General features: G+C 38.5%; 1 protein-coding gene across 1 annotated transcript in view; it reads right to left on the bottom strand.

Annotated features, from left to right (window-relative positions):
* atp10b (ATPase phospholipid transporting 10B) overlaps positions 1-21,673 on the bottom strand; it is a 187,012-nt gene that overhangs the window by 70,675 nt on the left and 94,664 nt on the right. The window lies entirely within an intron of this gene.

Here is a 21,673-nt window from a genome sequence, read left to right as displayed (position 1 = left end):
GGGGGCACCAATTTTAAACTTCCACATTTTTTACCTACTGTATTTGAAGGCACATAAGAACTGCACCATTTTTAGCCTGAGAGTTCAGGAAAAATTTGCTTTAGTCTAACTACCTTCACTCACCTTGATGAAACCCCTCCAGACTTGCACGGCCGAGATGCCGAAGCCTCCTCACACACGAGCCACAGCAGCAACACATTCTCCTGCCCGCTGCATCCCAAGGCTCAGGCTGCTTCCCCCTCACCATAAAAATGGCGATTGATTGACAAGCGCAGGGACCCACAGGTGCGCAAGGGTGCGAGGGAGAGAAGCCAGGACAACGGACAGGGTCCAGACCCACTGTCACGGGGAGCAGACAATAGATCACTTGCTTTGAGGGGAGCGGTGGGCTTTGGTGATCAGTCTCGTCACTGAACCTTTGTTCAACGAGCACATCTCCCCGAACAGATTGAACGAGACAATGGGGACAGGTGGCAGTGAGCGAGTGGCCTGTTGATCTGAGTTTAACAGGGCGCTCACTCACTGCCATCAGTGCCTTATTCAATTTACTCAGGTGCCTTGTTCATCAAACAAAGCCTGATCATCAAGCCCAGTGCTTCGCTCAAAGCACTGTGGGAGAGAGTGAGCAGGAGGGAGGGAGAAAGAAAGTGAGCAGGAACAAGAGGGCAGGAAGGAGGATAGAGTGAGTGGGAGGGAGAGAGCGAGTGGGTGGGAAGGAGGGGAAAGTGAGCCAGCAGGAGGGTGGGAAAGAGCGAGCGAGTGGGAAGGAGGAAGAGAGCGAGTGGGAGGGAGGGAGAGAGCGAGCGGGCGGGAGGGAGTGAGCGAGCGGGCGGGAGGGAGAGAGCGAACGGGCGGGAGGGAGTGAGCGAGCGGGCGGGAGGGAGAGAGCGAGCGGGTGGGAAGGAGGGAGAAAGTGCGTGAGGAGGAAGGGAGAGAGTGAGCGAGCAGGAGGAGGATGGGAGTGTGAGCAAGGAGAGAGGGAGGGAGCGAGCAGGAAGGACGGAGAGAGCGAGTGGGAGGGAGGGAGCAAGCAGGCCTTCTCACTGGGGAACGTGAGCAGCGGCTGTGACTCCAGAAAGCATGGGCCACCCGAGGGAAGGTAATCCATGAAGCTGAGCACCTGCTCAGGCTCTTGAAGCTGGGTGAATAGTTTGAGAGCTTTCCTCCTATCACCATCTTGTGGTGGAAAGTCTCCTCTATGTTTGTATTTTGGTGCCCAAAATGGTGGCACCAAAATGTCACCTTAGCATAAGGTTTTGGGGGGGGTCGGAAATGAAAGGGGTCCAGTAAAATTCTGTTATCCAGAATTCAAGCAACTGGCAATTTCAAGCAACCAAAAAAAAATTGTGAAAAATAAATACGGTATTGGATGGCATAAAGGTATTTATTTTTCACAATTTTTTTTTTGTTAGCTGCTTGAAACTGCCAGTTGCTTGAATTCTGGATAACAGAATTTTAATGTATTAAGAAAATTTGTGAACATAAAATTAGTGAAGTTAAGTGGCAAAAGAAAAATAAACTATGATCTGAATAAATACCAGAACAAGCAAGAGGAGCCAAATAGCCCTTTTCCTACTTCTATTTCTTACATTCTTTATCACTGGTACCAAATTGCAGCCTTACTGAAAACCAACCACATTAGTTGATATTGACCCCAACACCAGCATGCAACTGTTTTACTGTTTACTGATGGTCTAGCTTTTCATATTACCACGACCACATGCTTGTAAATAATGTGCATTATTAAACATTGATTTGTCTGCAGCTTCCCTTTAAATAACTGCAAACAACAAAAGTAAGCACTATTTTAAAAATCAATTTTTTGAAATGTATCAAACTAATATCTGCGGAGTGCAACCAAGAGCAGCTCAAATTAAAATGAAGTAAATTCAATTTTCAAGCTTGAATTGAATTCTATGAATCCAGTAACTGTTAAATCGTATTTTTAGGCAAACAATATGAAGATAATTTCTATTTGCAGGCATGAATATTTCAAGGTCTTTCCAATAAGATTATAGTAATTGGCTGTTTTGAGAACCTAATCAAGTCCACAAGGAATGTGAAAAGCAACAACTACACAATGAAAAAAAATGTTCTGTGAAACCTGTCAGTAAGTCAACTATAAATTTATCTTTAAGGAGGACTTAGATAGTCCAACACGGACTTTTTGAAGTGCAGTGTTTTCCGATCCAGTCAGTTCTTCCAGCAATTTGTTGTTTTTGAAACTCATCTGATCTTCGGGAATATTGCTACTCAAGTGAAGGGAGCATCAATGGGAGAACATTTTGAAGACAATAACTGCAACCTAACTTGCAAAGCTGATGTTAAATATAATGATGTTTGATAAGAAATTCAAGCCAGGAATTAAAAGAAGGGTGATTTTAAAATGATAAAAATAGGATAAGAGGAAAAAAAGGACAAGAGGTAGTTTCTCACAGGGAGGTCTTCATACCACCATTGGACGTCATGCAAAAATGATTATAATGAAGAGCAAGACCAACAAGATCAAGGAATCTGGGATAATGAGGGCTGGATAGAAAACAAATATAGTTTATGGCAAGTTTTGAGAGCAAGGAGAAGCCCTATGTGAATAAAGGATGTGTAGAGGTTTCCATAAAAATGTAATTAGGAGGGCAAAAGAGCACTGGCTGGCTTGATTAAGATAAACCCTGAAGCATTTTGTCAATATTTTAAGGGTAGGAGAGTAACTAAAGGATGAGCAAGCCCCATTGGGAACCAATTGGAAATCAGTGTTGGGAGCCGGAATCCATCGTTGACACCTGACATTGATTGTTCTCATGTTTATCATGATGAGGGAGGACATGCTAGATGAAAACAGGTAGTAGGATGTAGAAATTCTGGAAGAAGCATTGTGGAATTTGCTGGCCAAAGAAGATTAGATAGAAAACTGGTCATAGGATTGGCAGATGGAACCAAATTCCAAGTGCAAGGTGACACATTTTGGGTTGTCTATGATAAGCAAGACAAAGAGAGGAAATGTTTGAGCATTATGAAATGCGGATGTTCTGATTAACTCAGAAAACTACTCAGTGCTTGTATTGTAGACCATTTCTATTTGACAGATTGTTTACAAGAGCTTTTAACTGCAGAGATCAATACTGTAATCACTGCCAGAGTTATGTACCTGCACACAATAGTGACTTTGAGTTACCAGTCCAAGGGCATAATTCTATTCAAGTATGGCCACAGACAATCAAGGCGTGTATCCCTATCTCCATCTCTTAAATGCCTCTTAAGTATCCTTCAATTCTATTATAACCTTAAGCTACTATACTGTGAATGCAGTGGAAAATGTATTTAAAGACACTGATCCAATTCCCATGAGTCAGTGCAGTAGAAAATGTACTGACATGTTTTAATTGATAACAAAAGTTGCAAAATAAACTAATTATACTCGACAATGACGTTTTTTTTCCCCTTCCTGAACACTTTTAGATGTGTTTTATAGATTATGGGCTGCTGATCTTGAAAATAACCTTAACATTTTTCTATTAGGTTACATATTTAAAAAATGTACATATTTTTGTAATTTCCCGTCATATTTAAAGCCTACTAATTTTTTGGTCAGTCCAAGCAGGCCTGGACATGAACTCAGTGCAGGTGCTATGCAAACATTGTTTTAGGTCTGGGCATGCTTAGTCAGAATAGATGCAGAGGGGCTATGAAAGCAGCTCACATATACAGATGCTGTGCATTACATTGATACAGATTGAATGCAAGTTGATGCATTTGTTGTTCAAGCAATAGCATAGTGAGTGTACAGATGGTCCACTATTTATGAGATATGCAACTTATGACCATCCATACATACAACCGAAAAAAAACTGTATAATTTTTTTTAAATAAAGAAAAATATATGTAAATATAAAAATTACACGTCAGATCCTGGGAATTCTGGGGCTGTTTATTTTGACAGACCAACATAGCGGAGGCCATGGGTCAGGACTCAGCTGCTCCCGAATGTGTTCTATTTTCAGAGCATGAAGGCGGTGGCAGACCTGGTGTTCGAGGTGGGGGAGGTGAGCGCAGGCCAGGAGCCAATAGACAACTGGTCTTTCCAGTGCTGGGCAGGCTGGACTGTGAACAAAGTGCCACAGCTCCAGTTTAAGAACGTGCCATCCTGGAGTAGCATGCATCGGACTTGTGTCCATTTTGAGATCCAACCGTTCAGTCAGAACAGAACGCGGATGTACGTTGGGGACCATTTGTATTTAGCAATAGCATTTATTATCTTCAGGAAGATTCAATGCGGCAGAAATGTCTCATCAATGTCGCAACAGCTGCAATACACTCCTGGCAAGTATATGCATAAGGCTTAAAGATGCAGCATGACTGCATTTGTTAAGAAAACCTATGAGCTCTACTTTGGATGTAAAATTGGTGACCAAGACAAGCCTTGGGCTCCTCACATTTGTTGTGCAACATGTCCTGTCAATCTAAGAGCTTAGCTCAGAGGTACTCAGAAGTAAATTTCATAAAAGTTAATTTAAATTTTCTCCAGCTTCCTATGTGATACAGCAAATCTGAAATTATTTTTGTGTTCATCTTGAAGTTGTCTATCATAATCCCCAATTTTTTTTCAGGAAGTAAACCTTATGAAAAAAAATTGTTAACCTGTGTCATTTTTTTAAAATAAGGTTCATAAACTCAATTATTTTATATAGGTTTTATGATGCTTTAGATAGGTCAGCATCACATGGTGTGCCAAAAGGCCTGTACTGTGCTGTACAGTTCCATGTTCTATAGATCCAGGAGGCGGGTCCTAACACTAAGCCCAATATCCATTTAATCTTACCCCCAAAAAGGAAGAAAACCAATTTCTAGGTATATATTCTACAGTCACTGTGAAAATGTGATTTATTCTGCACTCATCCTATTAGAGAGTCAGAGAGTCATAAATATCAGCAAGGTAAACACACGCAGACCTTTAACCAAAATAACATTTGTTAATGATGAATGGAGCACTCCACCCTGCATATATTAATCTGACCTTTTGAAAGAGGTGGAAGCATTTGAAACAAAGCACATCTATCCAGATTAATCATTTCATCAATCAGAGCTCAAAGAGTTGGATTGTAATAATTTTCTCTATGGACTTTACCACCGTGCTAACAACTACATCAGTCAAAATGTTTAATCAGAAGTTATTTATTTAAATTATTGCTGTACTAAGAGTAAGATGGGTTTAATTTAGTTGAAGAGTTATGTTGCAATTAGCTCCTGCCTAATTATATTTGAAAAGGAGCAATTGAAAAATTCACCTCAGTAGTTGTATGTAATTTTTTTTACTTAAAAGAAAATAGAGTTTTGCAATTTAATTTTCAAACACTTCAGTATACCGGAATATCAATAAAAGGACATTTTTGTACAATTACTTTTAGACCTGAAAGTCCCTTCTTTAAATAAATTGCCTCTATTTTGAATCATGATTGTGGTAGCCTCTTTAATACAGTTCCAAATTGGAGAGTGATTAGTTATGGGGACTAATACCCAAAATTTATTACTTCCTTTGGGATTTAAAAATTGATTTTCAGACATCACAATAAAAATATTCCAAATCTGCAGTACTTGTTCACAAAGACAGTTCACAAATTTAGCATTGATAAATGCTCATTATCAATGTTGAACCATACAGATTTATTGTCTAACTTAAACACATTTTACTTGATCTTGGCAATTAATGCAAACAAATTAATTTTATTTTGATTCCTTAACTCTGGTCAAAATCAATGTCAATTTAAAATAACATTACATTTGTATTGGCCCCAAAATCATCACTCATTCTTTGACCACAACCTTATGATTGTATTTAAACATTCTTTTCATTCATTTCCAGAATATGACCTTCACTGGCAAGGCCAGTGTTTAATGTCATTCCATATTTACTTTGGGCTGCTACATTTATTCTGGAAAAATTAATTCAGCATTTTTAGGAATTTCGATGAATTAGATGCAATGAAAGCAAATGGCCAAGAATACATTTTTAAGGCAGGCTTGGTGAGTCTTGGAGAGGTATTTACAACTGGTGATTTCCCAAGCAGCTTGAAATGCTACAGAAAATGGTGTTAAACTTCAGCCCAGCATTTTATATCTTGATTTCAGACTTGCATCATCTGCAGTTTTTTTTTTAATCATCTGCTTCCCATGCCATTCCTTCAGGGAGTCATAGGTTTGGAAGGTGCTTTCAAAGTAGCCTGGGTGAGTAACTGTGTGCATGGTATATTCTCCAGCTACAATGTGTCAGTTTCGTGAAATAAATGAAATTTTAGGGAAGTGGGTTCTGGCCCAATTCAGTAGGCTTCTTTCTTCTCCCTGACTCAAAGTTGTTGCACCTGCAACATCTCAGCAAAGAATGCATTCCATCACAATCCCAACTTCTTATTTATAGATGAAAAAGCTTTCGGAAGTCAGAAACTGGGCCACATGTTGCAGGACACCTAGTTCAACACCGATTCGTAGTCACAGCCATTTTACATGGCTCCTCCACTAAGCTTTTTGTCAGTAGTGATCCCCGAGACATTCATGGTTGGTGACATGCTAACAATCATGCCATTCCATATCAGGATATATGACTAGACTCCATGTTGTTGAAGATTGTTGATGTCTGGCATTTGAATGGCACAAATATTATTTACCACAATATGGTCCAGTACCCCTGACATGCAGCTATGAATTTTATATATTTTCTCATGAACTGCAATCATAACTGAAATTTGCATAATATTTAGGAGTGAGATCTAATTATCTCATTCTCCACCTTACTTAGCATTGTTTACATAAATTTCATCTGAAGTTAATTATTACATTACAACAGCTGTAAGAGAAGCAATTTATTTATCAATACATTTGCTTCTTGACAGTATTGTACAACTTTCCCATGCCCAGGAATTTTTCTTTCATACTGATCATCTCAGCTGCATGTTTTAATCCTTTCACATCTACCTCACTCAATGAATATACATCATACTTCTGGGAAATGTTGAATATGTTTGAGTCACGGTATGGAAACTGATGCAATGGATCAATTTACTGTTATGATCCATCAAATGTTTTCAAGATCAAGTATTCCAAGAATTCTTGCACAAATCTAAAAATGTAGGTTAGATGCAGCACAAACATGTATTAACAATGCAGATTAATTTGATCTATGGTATCACAGAACAAAGAATATTACAACATTGATAATGGGGTTCCATGGACAATGGAGAAGCCTAGGCTAAAACTTCTGAAATCATCTTTAGCTTGATCCAAAATGGATGATCCTTCCATACTCTTATCAGGAAGTCAGTGTTCATCCAATTCAATTAATTTCATTTGAATCAGGAGAAATTCCAGTCCCTGACAAACTCCCAGATGCAAGGTGAAAAATATGCCTTAAAATGACTCTTTTGTCAAAGTAGACAACTACAACATTCCATTTTAGCAAAATCCACAAAAGAGCAGGATAGATTTAATTTGGTCAGTTACCTCCCCATTAGTTCTCTTTCAAATAACAGGAAGCGTCATCAAAAGTCCTACCCAGCAGGACTTACTAAATAACCAGCACACAAATTTTCATTTCGTACTTCAACAGGAATGTTTGGCTTCAACAGCTTATTGCACTCTTATTTTAATCATGGGAAAAAGCAGAGGTGAGAATGACTATCCTTGACATTAAACCACACTTGTAAAACCCTGTTGCAATATCAAATACATGATGCAGTTAGATATGCATATACTGCTCTCATTGACTTGTCCCGTTTTGCATTCTAATGAACACAGGCTGCGTATCAGTTGTGTTCTGATTGAACTATGATTCCTGATTGATTTTACTGAATGAACAAAATGAGCTAGAACAAATTATGCTTCACCTTCACGGTACATCATGATGGAGTGTAAATCTCTGTGGTGTTGGGATCATAAAGACACAGAAGTTAATGGTCACTTTTTTTCTCCCTCTGTTGGCAAATTAAGAAATAATAATCCACTCTCCCAAAGTCCAAATAAAGACATTAATTCAACCATTGTCACTTGTATCAAAGACACTGTACTTTCATGCAACATTTTGTTTCCTGGAACCAAATTTTAGAAACAAAATCAAATGTGCTCATTTTTAAATGCAAAGAATTAAGGATACATTTTTCTCCAGTATGTTGCATTTGAAAATTCCTCAACAACAACTGTCCTTCAGAAATTCATCTTAAAGAAAACATGGAAACACAGGCAGGTGGAGATCATTAGCTATGGAAGTGGATGCATTTACTCCTACCCATCCATCCAGACTTAGCGTCAATCTTCTGGTGTCATTCAAGAACAATTTCCACAACTTTCCCAAAAGGATACAACACTTTTTGACCTGAACATTAACTCGATATTTCTCTCTGATACTGGTGATTTGATGAACATTTCTTGTTATTTTTGCAGATACACTAAAATCCTCAGTATTCTACTCCTCTGGGGATCAGTAGGTGACATACATGAATTTGCCAGTTGCTTGAGATTGCAAATTGCATAATTAGTGAACTAACCACTAGGGGTGACAATTTTAAATGTTCATATTTTTTTTTACCTATTAATTTTGTGTGATTATTTTTGCCGGTTGCTTGAATTGCAGATAATGAAGATTTTACTGTATTTCAGATTCCTGATAACAACCCCTACCCCTCAGTCCAAATGTTTGGGACAAATACACTGGTTTCCTTTATTTCTCCCTGTGCTCTACAGTTTTAAATTTGTAATCAAACAATTCACATGTAATTCAAGTGCAAATTCAAGAGTTTATTCAAGGTCATTTGTATACATTTTGGTTTGACCATGTAAAATTTACAGCACTTTTTATACATTGTCCCTTCATTTCAGAGCACCACAATGTTTAGAACATTTGGCTTCCCAGGCCTTTGTGAGTACTCAGGTGTGTTTAATTGCTTCACTGGTGCAGGTATAAGAGAGCTGGACTTGCTCATAAGCTTTTGATCACCTTTGGAGTCTGCAGTTGCCATTTTTCAGCATGAGGACCAGAGCTGTGCTAATGGAATGTCAAAGAAGCCATTATAAGGATGAAAAACAAAGATAAAACAGTAAGAGACATCACCCAAATTTTAGAATTACTGAAATCAATAGTTTTGTGGCAGATGTAAGTTGTGGACAAAGGCCATCAAGTTGAAATAAGATGAATAACGAGACAACACCTCAGGTTATAGCCAGAGAAGAGTAAAAGAGTAATTTATTGACGTGCTGTCAGGCTAGATATAGACAAACAACAGGTGACCTGGACTAATGACATTGGACTACATACTACCTCATCACATTCATGTTGAGTAGGCCAGGGCTTCTCAGCAGACCTACAGGTGCTCCTGAGTCACTATGCTATCATGAGTTTGGAGCTGTTAGTGCTGGTTCTGTCAATTCTACCCCCCCCCCCCCCCACCCTCCCCACCGGCATACCCACCATCATTAAAAAGGAAGAGAATACTGGTGAGCTCAGTAATTGCAATGGGATTGCTATTCCACAGAATACCTCCAGAAGATAATCCCCAAATGCATGTCCAACAGATCAGAAACATTCTTTAAGAGGCAGGTGTAGGTATATCAATGACCACTGTCCACAGAAGACTTCACAAACAGAAACACAAAGGCTAAACTGCTGTGCAAGATGCAAACCATGGTAAAGATGGTATGCTTTGGATCTTGGACAGTTCCTTTACTCCTCCACACTTTGCTCTTGCTATCATTCTGATATGGGTTAATCTTGGTCTTATCTGTCCACAAGACATTTTGCTATATTGTGCAGGCTCTTTTAAATACTTCTCATTTAACTATAGCATGATGAAAACCAGGGCCTACCATGCCAAATATCCTAAACATTATGGGGGCTATGTATAAAAAGTGTTGTAATTTTTACATGGTCAAACAAAAATGTATATAAATAACCTTGAATATACTTTGTGCACTTTAAATACATGAATTGTTTGAATACACATTTAAAACAGTGGAGCAAACGTTATGGAGCCCACTGTATACAATCATGATAAGAGCATTAATATTAGTATGGGTAGAATGTGCAACCCATTGAGCCAGCTCTACTACTAAAATCATGGTCTCCATTTGACTACCACCTTGTTCCTCATTACTCTAACTCAACATTTAATTTATTTCAGAACTCACAATCCACTTCTGCCAGAGTTGAGAATTCCAAACATTCACAGCCTTTACTTTATTATTCTTAGCATTAAATTGTCAATCTCTTATTCCAGATGAATTCACCCTCATTCCATAATTCATCACAAAGAGAAATATTCACTCATCACCTACCAAATCTACACAAATTAATTTGTTCTTTTAAACTCAAGATTATAAATCCATTATTTCAATATTTCCTTGGAGGAAAAGTCCATACTAGTGAACATAATTGCAGTATTAGAAACACCATAAAAAGGGTCCTTTATGTTTAGGTGAGCCTGTGTCTCCACAAGGACTGTGCTGTGTTTACTTAACCAATGCCATCATATATAGGTGGATCTTGGTCAAATACATTGACGAGGAGAGTCTAGTTAGGTTTATTTGTGTTAATTTACCATGGAGCCCTTATGTTTTTGAGGATAGTTGATGGTTGTACTGGAAAGCCAGCTTTAATACTTCCTGTGGCCCTGTTACTCAGAGTTTCTTTCTTGTGCTGTTCAAAATGGTGGTGCACCAATTCATCAGCTGCTGGAGAAATGCTAATAGTAAAGCACAAGTGGTTACATGAGTTTCACACGAGGCCAGGAGACTTCATGTGGTCTGGAATCAGCGGAGAACTCACTGTGCCTTTCCCCTTTTGCCCAAACATCACCATAATTGTCAGTTCTGATGGATCTTTTCAGGAGGAATAGAATATGACAGAGAGGATTCTGGCAAGTTATTTATATGGTACACGCCAAGCTGTGGGTGAACTAATTTATCAGATAGCTCTCCCAATTTGGATTCCAGACCCCAGATGCTTTTGGAAATTTTTGCAAGATCCCATCCCTTTTACATAATATTCTGCTTTTCTTTCAAGGAAAAGATTCTTAGGGATATCACAGTGTGCAAAGCAGTTAGCACAACATTATTACAGTGCTAGTGACCTGAGTTCAGACCAGTCGCTGTCTCCCAGTGTTTGCATGGATCTCCCTTGGTTTCCACCCACATTCCAAAGACGTACAGTGTTAATAGGCTAATTGCTCACACAAGTGTATTTGGGCAGTGCAAGCTCGTGGGATGGAAGGGCCTAATAATGATGCTGCATTTCTAAATTAATCATGTCTACACGGTGTGCTACTTTTCCTATTTTCCTCCCCACTTAACTGACGCAACTTTCCCACCTGGCTCTGCATTATCAGTATACCAGAATGCTCAAATGCTTCAGCTAATGTCATTAAAATAGATTGTAAATAGCTTCAGGCCCACCGCTGATTCTCATGAGAGTCAACTTAGTTACGACTTGCCAACTTGAAATTTATCTGTTTAACTGCTATTTTGTTTCCTGCCTCTTCTTCCAGCGTCCTCTACCACAAGTGACTTCTTCAGCCAAATTTAATTCACAATAAAGAAGACACTGGTGGCCAAAAACACTGTGATTGCAGTGTCTCAGAATTAGCTAAACCTGTTCCAGTGCAGCTATGGTGGTGACATCTACTTTACAATGTGAAACTTGCTGAAAAATGAGTGACAAATCCAGTTTGGCCAATTAATTTCTGATCAATTCTCACTCATTAGGAAAATAATGGAAGGTGTTGTCAACAATGCAAGTAAGTGATATCTGTACTCATCAATACTCTGGCCATCAATGCCTGCTTTGTGTTCCACTAGGATCTCTTGGCTCCAATAGTTATTACGTTTTTTTTCCAAATGTGAATGGAATGAATTTAAATCCAAAGCTGAGCTGTCAACCCTGAACATCAAAGTAATGTTTGATTGAATGTAATAAAAACAAATCAAAGTAACACCGAAATCCATGGGGATCTGAAAGAGAACTCAGCTAGTTGGATTCATACCAAGCAGAATGGAAAGTGGTCTGTTGTTTGGAGGATAATCAGATTTCAAGGCAATGTCCGAGGGCCAATCAGTTTCACTGACTCAATAAATTTCTCTCCATCATGAAGTTAAAAATGAGAATATTTTCTGATGATTCCAATTTTAGCTCTCATTTTTACTTCTTCAGTTAATGAAGGTACCCATAACTATATTTCAGATTTATTGTCAGAGAACATACATGACTTCACATACAACCCTGAGATTCATTGTCCTGCAGGTGAGGCAGAATTACCACTTATTGCTAGAGCAAAAAGAAATTGTGCATAATGTACACATGTAAACAAATAAAGAAATGTAAACAATTGACTGTATAATACAGAGAGGGAAAAAAATTAAGTCCAAAAGTAAGAGTCCTTGAATGAGTTTATTGTTGAGTCTGATGGTAAGTTTATTATTGAGGAGTCAAATGGTGGAGGGGCAACAGCTGTTCCTGAAACTGAAGGTACTGATACCGCTTTTCTGAAGGTAGCAGCAAGAACAGAGCATGTGCTGGGTGGGGTGGAACTTTGATGAATGCTGCTGCTTTCCGACAGCATCATTCCCTGTAATGTCCTTGATGATGAGGAAGATTTTGCCTGTGATGTCCTGGGCTGTGTCTATGCTCGGGATTATCGATGTCCCTATACCAGACTGTGTTGCAGCCAGTCAGCACATTTTCCACCACACATCTGTAGAAATTTGCCAGTTTCCTCTGCAAACTCCTCAGGAACTGATGTGCTTTATTCATGATGTCATTAGAGTGTTGGGCACAGGAAAAATCCTCTGAGTTAGTGATTCCCAAGGACTCCACCTCTCATTCCCCCAAAGATCACTGGATTGTACACATCTGGTCTTCACTTCCAAAAGTCAACAATCAGCTTCTACAAGTGGCTTGATCATAGTAATAACTAGGATTTAGCAAGGAGGCATATAAAATTTTGGCCAAACAAGTGGCAAGAACCTAAGCATATCTCCATGATATTCAAACCATTAATTTCTTAAGACAACATAATCAATGTTCCAGCATCATAATCATCGACTAAACACAAAACATGGCCTCATTAACTCGGTCAAAACTTGCTTACTTTGTATTGGCGAACTCAGTTCTACGTCACAAATGTTTTTTTTAATTCATGAAAAATCATTAAGAATCTTGTGGAATATATTTCATTAGTTTAAATGGGTGTCACCATTAACAACTAAAGAATCTTTCAGGCAAAGCCACACAGGGTTTAAAAAAAGCCACTCTGATTGATCAGCAACCAACCTCCACTATGAAACTTTCACTCCTCTCACCACGGTTGTAATTTATCCAGTTATGTATACACTCTATTTATGCTCTGCAACTGCCCCAAGCTTACTTTATGTCCCACAGTCCATCTTGATTTGGATTTCCAAATATGACTTTATGCCAAAATCCAACAACTCTCATTGACATCAGGAAAAGAGTCCATTCATGGCATGGATTGTAATACGGCAGCTGATCAAAAACCCTTGTGAAGAGAATATGCATGGATAATAAATTGTGTCCCTACCAGAAACACTGAAAAAAACATTTTTACCAAGTGTTTCCCGTTTATCGACATCTCTTAATGAACAGATCAAATGTTAATTTTGTGTGATGATTGAAATCTCCTGTGAGCCAGGCATTCAATAATACATACCAAATTGATCTCCAACTCAGTTTCCTTCAAAAAGAAATATGTTCTCAATCATCTCATGTCCCTCTCCATTAATGACTTCATTGACATTTGTTCGGACTCTAATTTAATTTTAATTCAACGGTTATAACTATGAGTACTCCAACACATTAGCACAGAATGGAAGTCAAACCAAATAGTTAGTAAATTCACAATACCTTTCCAGCTGAATGGAACAGAACAGAAGATAAGACCTATCTGCTAATAAATTGAATTCTGATCTGCTGAAGGGACTAACGATATAATTTACTCAGTCTACATCAAGTACCTATCTTATCATTCATGCAAGGGGTGTGTGCATCGCAGCTAAATCACACTTAATTGCCATCCCTAATTGCCAAGAGGAGGTTTTTTTCCAACTGCTACACACTTTGAGATGTGAGTATAATCACAATTCTTTTAATCGGCACATTTCCAAGTGAGGCATGAAGGGCAACCTCCAGGTGGTGGTGTTCATATTTTTGCTGCCCTTGTGATTTTATCTGGTGGAGGTCGCGGGTTTAGAAGATGGTGTTCAAGGAGTCTTGGTGAGCTGGTGCAATGCATTCTGTGGATGATATAATCTGTCCAGACCTCTCTTGTTCATGTTTGGATCAAAATGCTGAAGGAGATGAAGGACTTTGGCTGAACCCAAACATATCTTCTCTGAGCAGGTTGTTGCTGAGCAAGTTCTGCTTGATGGCATTATTGTTTATCCCTTCCTCCGCTTTACTGATTATCAAGAACATTCTAAAAGGGCAGTAACTGAACAGCTGGGCATTCTGCCCTTTGTGGATAGAACAGTGCTGGGCAGATGCCATTGTAGTAGTTGTGCCAATATAGCTCGGGCAAGGTGACATCAATTACTGGAGCAAGTCTTCAGTATTATTGCTACAATGTGGTCAGGCCTCAGAGCCATTGCTACATCTAATTGCTTTAGCTATTTCTTGATATCATGTGGAGTGAACTGATGATTGGCATCTTTCATGCTAGAGGAGACAGAAATGGACCATTCATTTCTAGCTGAAGATTCTTGCAAATGTAAAAAATAAAGCTGAAACACAGACAGTTCAGGGCCATCACTGAGAACAGGCATATTTGTTCCTGAGTCAGAGAATTATGATTTTGACATTTTATTATGTTTTTCTTGCTAAAAAGCAATGTACTAACCAAAGAAGCACAGTTTTAAGCGTAAACATCCTATCCCCTTGTCCCAAAGTTTCCAGTACCTAAATGCAAGAGATAATAACTTAAGTCATTATTTTGTCTTGTAACATGAAACTCCATAATGCCCTTGTTATCAATTTTATATTGCAAATGTTTATGAAAACAAAGTCTAAAGAAATCCATATGCTGACATATGGTAATATTGTCCTACAGGCAACTTCCATTCACACACATATATAACCATATAACCGTTTACAGCACGGAAACAGGCCATGTCGGCCCTTCAAGTCCGTACCGGTTCACTTGAACAACTCCACTAGCTCTTCTGCAAACTCCTGAGGAAGTAGAGGCTCTCTTAGGTCAGTACATCCTGAGATTTTCTCTTTATAAGACCCCGTTTTCTTGGATACTTTACTGCGTTCCATCTCTCTTTATAAATCGCTGTTCTCTGGGAATCTTTACACATATTCCTTTTCTCTTTATAAGTCCACATCCTCTAGGATTATTTACTCCATTCCTTTTCTCTTTATAAATATCCGTTCTCTGGGATTCTTTACTCTGTTCCTTTTCTCTATAAAAGTCCCCGTTCTCTGGGATTCTTTACTCGTGTTCATTTTCAGATATAAAATCTGATATTGTAAGGTCAGCTTCTATAGTCTATGACGTAAGCCTTGCCAAATTTGTGGCAACCTCAGCAAAGAGGAGCTATTCACCAAAATAACAAAAATCACAATTCTGGAGCTACAATGGCACTTTGACCACTAGCCTCTTATTCAGGAAGGATATTTTTGCACTCTGCTTGGAGAAAGTGCAAAGAAAACCACAACTTATTCCAAGAATGAATGTAACATTACAAAGAAAGATCATGATTATAGGGTCCACTCTTTTCTGAACACCAGAGAGAAGTGGATGCAGTGTTTGTGAATCAGGAGACAAAGACTAAATCCAAAGAACTCCGTTCAAATTCCATTATGGAATGCAAACTAATAAACAGAAAACAAAACCCAGCTCATCTAAAAACTACAAGATTATCAAAAAAATATTCATTAAGTTACATCAAATAACTTTTCTTCTCTTGTATGAAACCTCACATCTATCTATGTGGCCAACTCTAAAATGCCCTCTGAACACCAAATTGCTTCCTACCAAGGAGAACCCAGACTGTGGTCTTAGCTTCAGGAGAGGCTGGCAAATTTCAAAGGAGATTAAGAGAAATTGCCCTCATGACCTGTGAATCTTTTGACTCTTTCAACTCAAAGAAACCAGGATGAGTGATGAAGCTGAGAAATAGAGATGTGTTTGGATCAGGCAGCAAAATACATTTGTGGACAAGATCAGATCAGCCAACAGCCTAAAATAAATTCCAATAAATGGTAAAGAAAGCTTGTAGAGTCAAATAGCCTATTCCTTCATCTATGAAAACAACATGAGAAATAAAAGAGAGTGGCAAATATTTGAATATTTAATGCATGCATTGGGGTCTCTTTTGCATCACACCTCTATTGATTTATTCATGTACAAGACAGGTACAAATATCCAATTTACTAGCTCTAAATATATCATAGTCAAACTTGATTCAGTAATTAGTGAAATGGAGTTGATTCTTTCTCCAAGGCCATTGGATCAAAACATGCACTTGAAGCCATGAAGACATTTTCCAACTGCAACCATTCCATCACCATGTTAAGAAATACTGAGATTATTTTTCTTGTATCCCCCCATATCTTAAACATGCATAAAAAATATTTACAACCTTCATTGCCCATGTTGCATGCAGTGCATTTACTATGGATTCATTTTACACAGAATCTATTAGTAGTTCTAATCATTAATTTCAAAGGAACTGATCCAAAAAAAGAAACCACAAGATAGGCAGATCGATTTAACATTGGTTTATTTATGGAATGAATGCATTTAATCTACCACGATACCATAATACAGTTAACAATCCTAAACATCATATTCAAATCCTTTAAAATATATTAAATGATATTAAAAATGTATATTAATAGTGGCTAATAGCATGTAAACCGAGGGACAAGAGAGTAAGAGTTAAAATTATTGTTCATATTAATTATTTCAGTTTAATGGGGATAACATATGGGTCCATCTTTTTCTACCTTGAGGTCAAGATCTCAACTCTTTCCTACAGTTGCAAATTTAACAGCAGTATTTATAGAGATCGTATTGAAAATTAAATTATATGATCAACTTGTTCTCGATGAGATGTGCCGATTCTATATTCAGGTGGAATATTATTTGGAACAGTTATGAAATGAGTAGGCATTGATTTTAGCTATTTTTTTTCTGGGAATAAATCTCTGTAACACATACTAACTATGGATTCAGCATTAATGTTATTATTGCTCATTATCCACTCAATTGGCAGTAATTAAGGTAGAAGTGTTAAATTATATTTCTACATTTTACTTTCCTATAATTAATATTGCAAGCAGAGAATGCAAACTCCACTGCTGAGTTGAGTAACATCGAATCCAGTACTAAAGGTTAGTGAAATATGCACTCTTACTCAATGTGCTTGTAGAGAAAGATTACCAAAAAGACTAAAGAATAAGATCATAGGAGGTGCATTTTCTGATAGTGTTATCTATTGTACTTGTAGCAACAATTGTATGTCCCACTTGCAAGGTAATCTTACTTTGACAAGTTTATGATCACAAACCTGTCATCTTTAAAAATGCATTATGGATACATCCCTGCTCTTGATAGTGTAGCATTATAATTAAGAGCAAGTCCCCAAATTATATGTAGTCTATATGAGCACTTAACTCAATTATTGTTTCATCCAATATTTTGCATGCTGAAAATAACACACAAAGATTTCCTATCCAGTAACCCCCCTTTTCTGAATGTACAAACACAACTGATGGTTAAAGTGCAAATAATGAGATGCTGAATGAATGGGTCAGGCAGCATCCATGGGGAGAAAGGATCAAATACTTTTTCAGTCTTGATAAAGGGTTCCAACCTGTGATGTCACTGATCGTTTCTCCCATGGATTCTGTCTGACCCTTTGTTCCTCCAGCATCTCATTGTATCTACCTGAGCTTTTATGATTCTCTGATAGTTAAAGAGGCCATTTCTGGGATGCCACTAAATTCATCAGGCAGTCACACATCACCCCTCAGCTTCTGGACAATCCACTCAGGTCTACCAATGCTCAGGCTATTTACATTCCATTTATCTTAGTTATTCTGTTTATGTTGCATCACAAATTGAACTATTGGAGCATCAAAGTTCAATGCTTAGAATAATGCAAAGTCAAGATGCTTTATCTGTATTCAATTAAATTCATTGATGGAAGGAGAAGCCACAAATTCTTTCCCAGGTCTGATTTCTTAATCTTCAAACACCATTTGAACCAAAGTCTGTGCAATTTTTTTGAAAGTGTTTGGGGACTAAACTACTGATTAAGCATCAATTAGTATCAAAAAAGTTATTTTTCTTTAAATTTTAAATTGCAGCCTATGCCACTCAATTTAATCAATTTGCCTTCAACCCCCATATGTTTTTGGAAGTTGGACATGGGGAGACGTACAAAGTCCATACACTGTGGGATTCGAACCTGGCACCATAACAGTTTTCCGTTAACAACTACACCGTGCTGCCCTTTCCCAAAATATTAATTTTCCTCCATCTTCTGTTGCCCATGAAAACATGTGATGGAAATGCTAGATAGATATCCAAACATCATCTGGAAACAGAGCTTGAGATTACTCTTAACCCAATGGGTAGGGAGCAGAGCTCAGCTTCTCTGCAGCACATGCTGAACATTACACACCAACCAGCTGGAAGCAGAATGTTTCATCGGACACAGAACTTTTACATTGCAGTTGATATTGTAAGCAGGTGTAGTTGCTCTAAACAGAGTTCAATAACAATACATGAAAGAGTTGTGCAATTAAAATTAAATTAACTCAACAAATGGACTTTAATTTATGATGACATTCTAAAATGTATAATTGCTACAAAAATCACAGGAATTTTGGGAAGAATCTTTGTTATTGTTTGATTTATTCAGTACCATTATCAACTGAAGTATGTCGATCCGTATTTGTTAAGATCAGAGACAATTATTTTCTATGTGACAAAAACAGGCAGGTTAACTGGGAGCATGTCAATTCAGTTGCTTTTTGTTAGCTTATCGAAGACCTTGGACTTGCACTTAATAAAGTTTAAGTGTCTCCAGTAGAAGGAGCCCTTCATACGCCAAAGATATTCTGTCCTCATCAGCAAGGCTGTTGATTCCTCACACTGTCAGTAGCCAAGAACCAGAATCAGAAATCACAAACCTTTAGGAAGTTTAAATGATTTATTATGCCCTTTTCATCTGAAACAATGTTTGACGTCAACTTATCCCAGGGAGGAATACATTCCATAACAATGAAATAAATGTGATTACACTGAGGATTATTGTTAAAATAAAATCCTTCTGAAACAAAAAAAGATTAAAATAAAGATTTTATAAAATGCCTAACCTTCAAGAAGAACTTGACGAAGCTGAGCCCTTATCTAATGAAAGGATTTGCTAAATGCACAGTAATCAATACAGCAGATTACTGATGTAATTTTAAGCTTTAGTCCATGTCTTATGGAGCCATCCCAAACATCACTTCTGGCTGATTTGTATAGGTTTTCAAGTAATGATTCATATAGGGTCAAATACTTCACCATTTCTTCATATTATCTAAAGTTGAGTACAATTGAGAGGTGTCATTAAATTTCATTATTAACCCGAGAGTTGGTGACTGTTACACATGAAAGCCCAATTACCATAAAACTCGTGTAATTGACAATCACTCACTGCCTGCTTCATGTTGACAAGTTCACAAGATAAAGGAAAAGAAGTAGGCCACTTGGCCCATCGAGTCTGTTCCATAGCTCTTCTTCTTCTTTGGCTTGGCTTCGCGGACGAAGATTTATGGAGGGGGTAAAAAGTCCACGTCAGCTGCAGGCTCGTTTGTGACTGACAAGTCCGATGCGGGACAGGCAGACACGGTTGCAGCGGCTGCAGGGGAAAATTGGTGGGTTGGGGTTGGGTGTTGGGTTTTTCCTCCTTTGCCTTTTGTCAGTGAGGTGGGCTCTGCGGTCTTCTTCAAAGGAGGTTGCTGCCCGCCAAACTGTGAGGTGCCAAGATGCACGGTTTGAGGCGTTATCAGCCCACTGGCGGTGGTCAATGTGGCAGGCACTAAGAGATTTCTTTAGGCAGTCCTTGTACCTTTTCTTTGGTGCACCTCTGTCACGGTGGCCAGTGGAGAGCTCGCCACGATCTTGGGAAGGCGATGGTCCTCCATTCTGGAGACGTGACCCATCTAATTCCAATTCCCCATATCCCCTGATGCCCCAACAAATTAGATACATCAATCTCCTCCTTAAACTCTCCCAGTGATTGGGCCTCCACCGCTGTATGCAGCAATGAGTGCCACAAATCTCCTGCTTAAACTGTCCCAGTGATCGGGCCTCCACCGCTGTACGCAGCAACGAGTGCCACAAATCCACGACCCACTGACTAAAGAAGATTTTTTTCTCATATCTGTTTTAAATGGATAACTTTTCATTTTAAGACTGTGCCCTCTTATCCTTGATTTACCCACCAAGGGAAACATCTTATCTACATCCACTCTGCAATATGCTAGCTAGTGAATTTTCCACCCCTCCCCCTTCATCTCACCTGACCCCAAAGCACATCCATCTTAACAAAGTTTACATTCAGCCAAGTGATTTAAATAAACACAAATACAGAGATATTCATCAGATCAGACACCTACCTACATCAACAGTGATACCTTCCATCAGAATGAAAAGTTAAGTCTACAGTTCAGATAACAGGCCTAAGGAGAAATCACAACAGGGAAGTTGTCTGAAATATACCAGGACAAGGGAGAAGAATGAATTAAAAAAGTTGCAAGAAATAAAGCAATTGGGGCCATGGAAATAGCAAGAAAGGAAAAGAGACTCTGGGCCAGTGCAACATTGGCAAAAATCCTATTGGATGGTTGGACTTGATTTGAAATATGCAAGGTTGCAACGTGCCAAGTCAGTTCATTCATTTTGTACCAAGACATGTCAATATTAGAATAATTATCACAGTTACTTCATTGTCAACTTATGAAAGAAGCAAATATTTCAGGTATTTTCTTGATCTTCCAACAAGTTATACTAAAGTCTGCAGATGCAGGAATTGAAATAAAAACAATGCTGGAGAAATTCAGCAAGTCAAACAACATTCTTTATAATAGCAAAGATAAATATACATACCAATGTCTCAGGCTTGAGCCCCTTATACCACACAGAACGCTACAGCACAGTACAGGCCCTTCAGCACTCGATGAGCCGACTTATATATTCCTTAAAAAGATGATATTAATGCCACCCAGTTGGAGAGTGACCAGGTGGAATATTAGGGTTGTTTCTCCAAATCACGGGTGGCCTTGGCTTGGCATGAGGACATGAACAGACATATCAGTATGGGAGTGGGGTGCAGAATTGAAATGGTTAGCACAAAGTATACTGGTTGGTTTTGAGACCAGTCTTAGCTAAATTGATTTAAGATGTGGCAAAAGATCATGCTCTCTGTGATTGTAAAATATAGTGCATAACTATATAAAGGGCAGCATGGTTGGTGTAGCAGTTAGTGCAATGCCTTTCCAACTCCAGCATCAGGACTGGACAGGGGTTCAAATCCCACACTGTCTGTAAAGAGTTTGTATGGCCCTCTCATGGGTTTTCTCCAGGGGCTTCAGCATCCTCCCACCATTCAAAATGTTCCAGGA

The sequence above is a fragment of the Narcine bancroftii genome, chromosome 9, assembly GCF_036971445.1.
Source record: "Narcine bancroftii isolate sNarBan1 chromosome 9, sNarBan1.hap1, whole genome shotgun sequence".
NCBI lineage: Eukaryota > Metazoa > Chordata > Chondrichthyes > Torpediniformes > Narcinidae > Narcine > Narcine bancroftii.
Note: the sequence above shows the minus strand (reverse complement) of the source record. Positions and strands in the feature narration are given on the sequence as shown.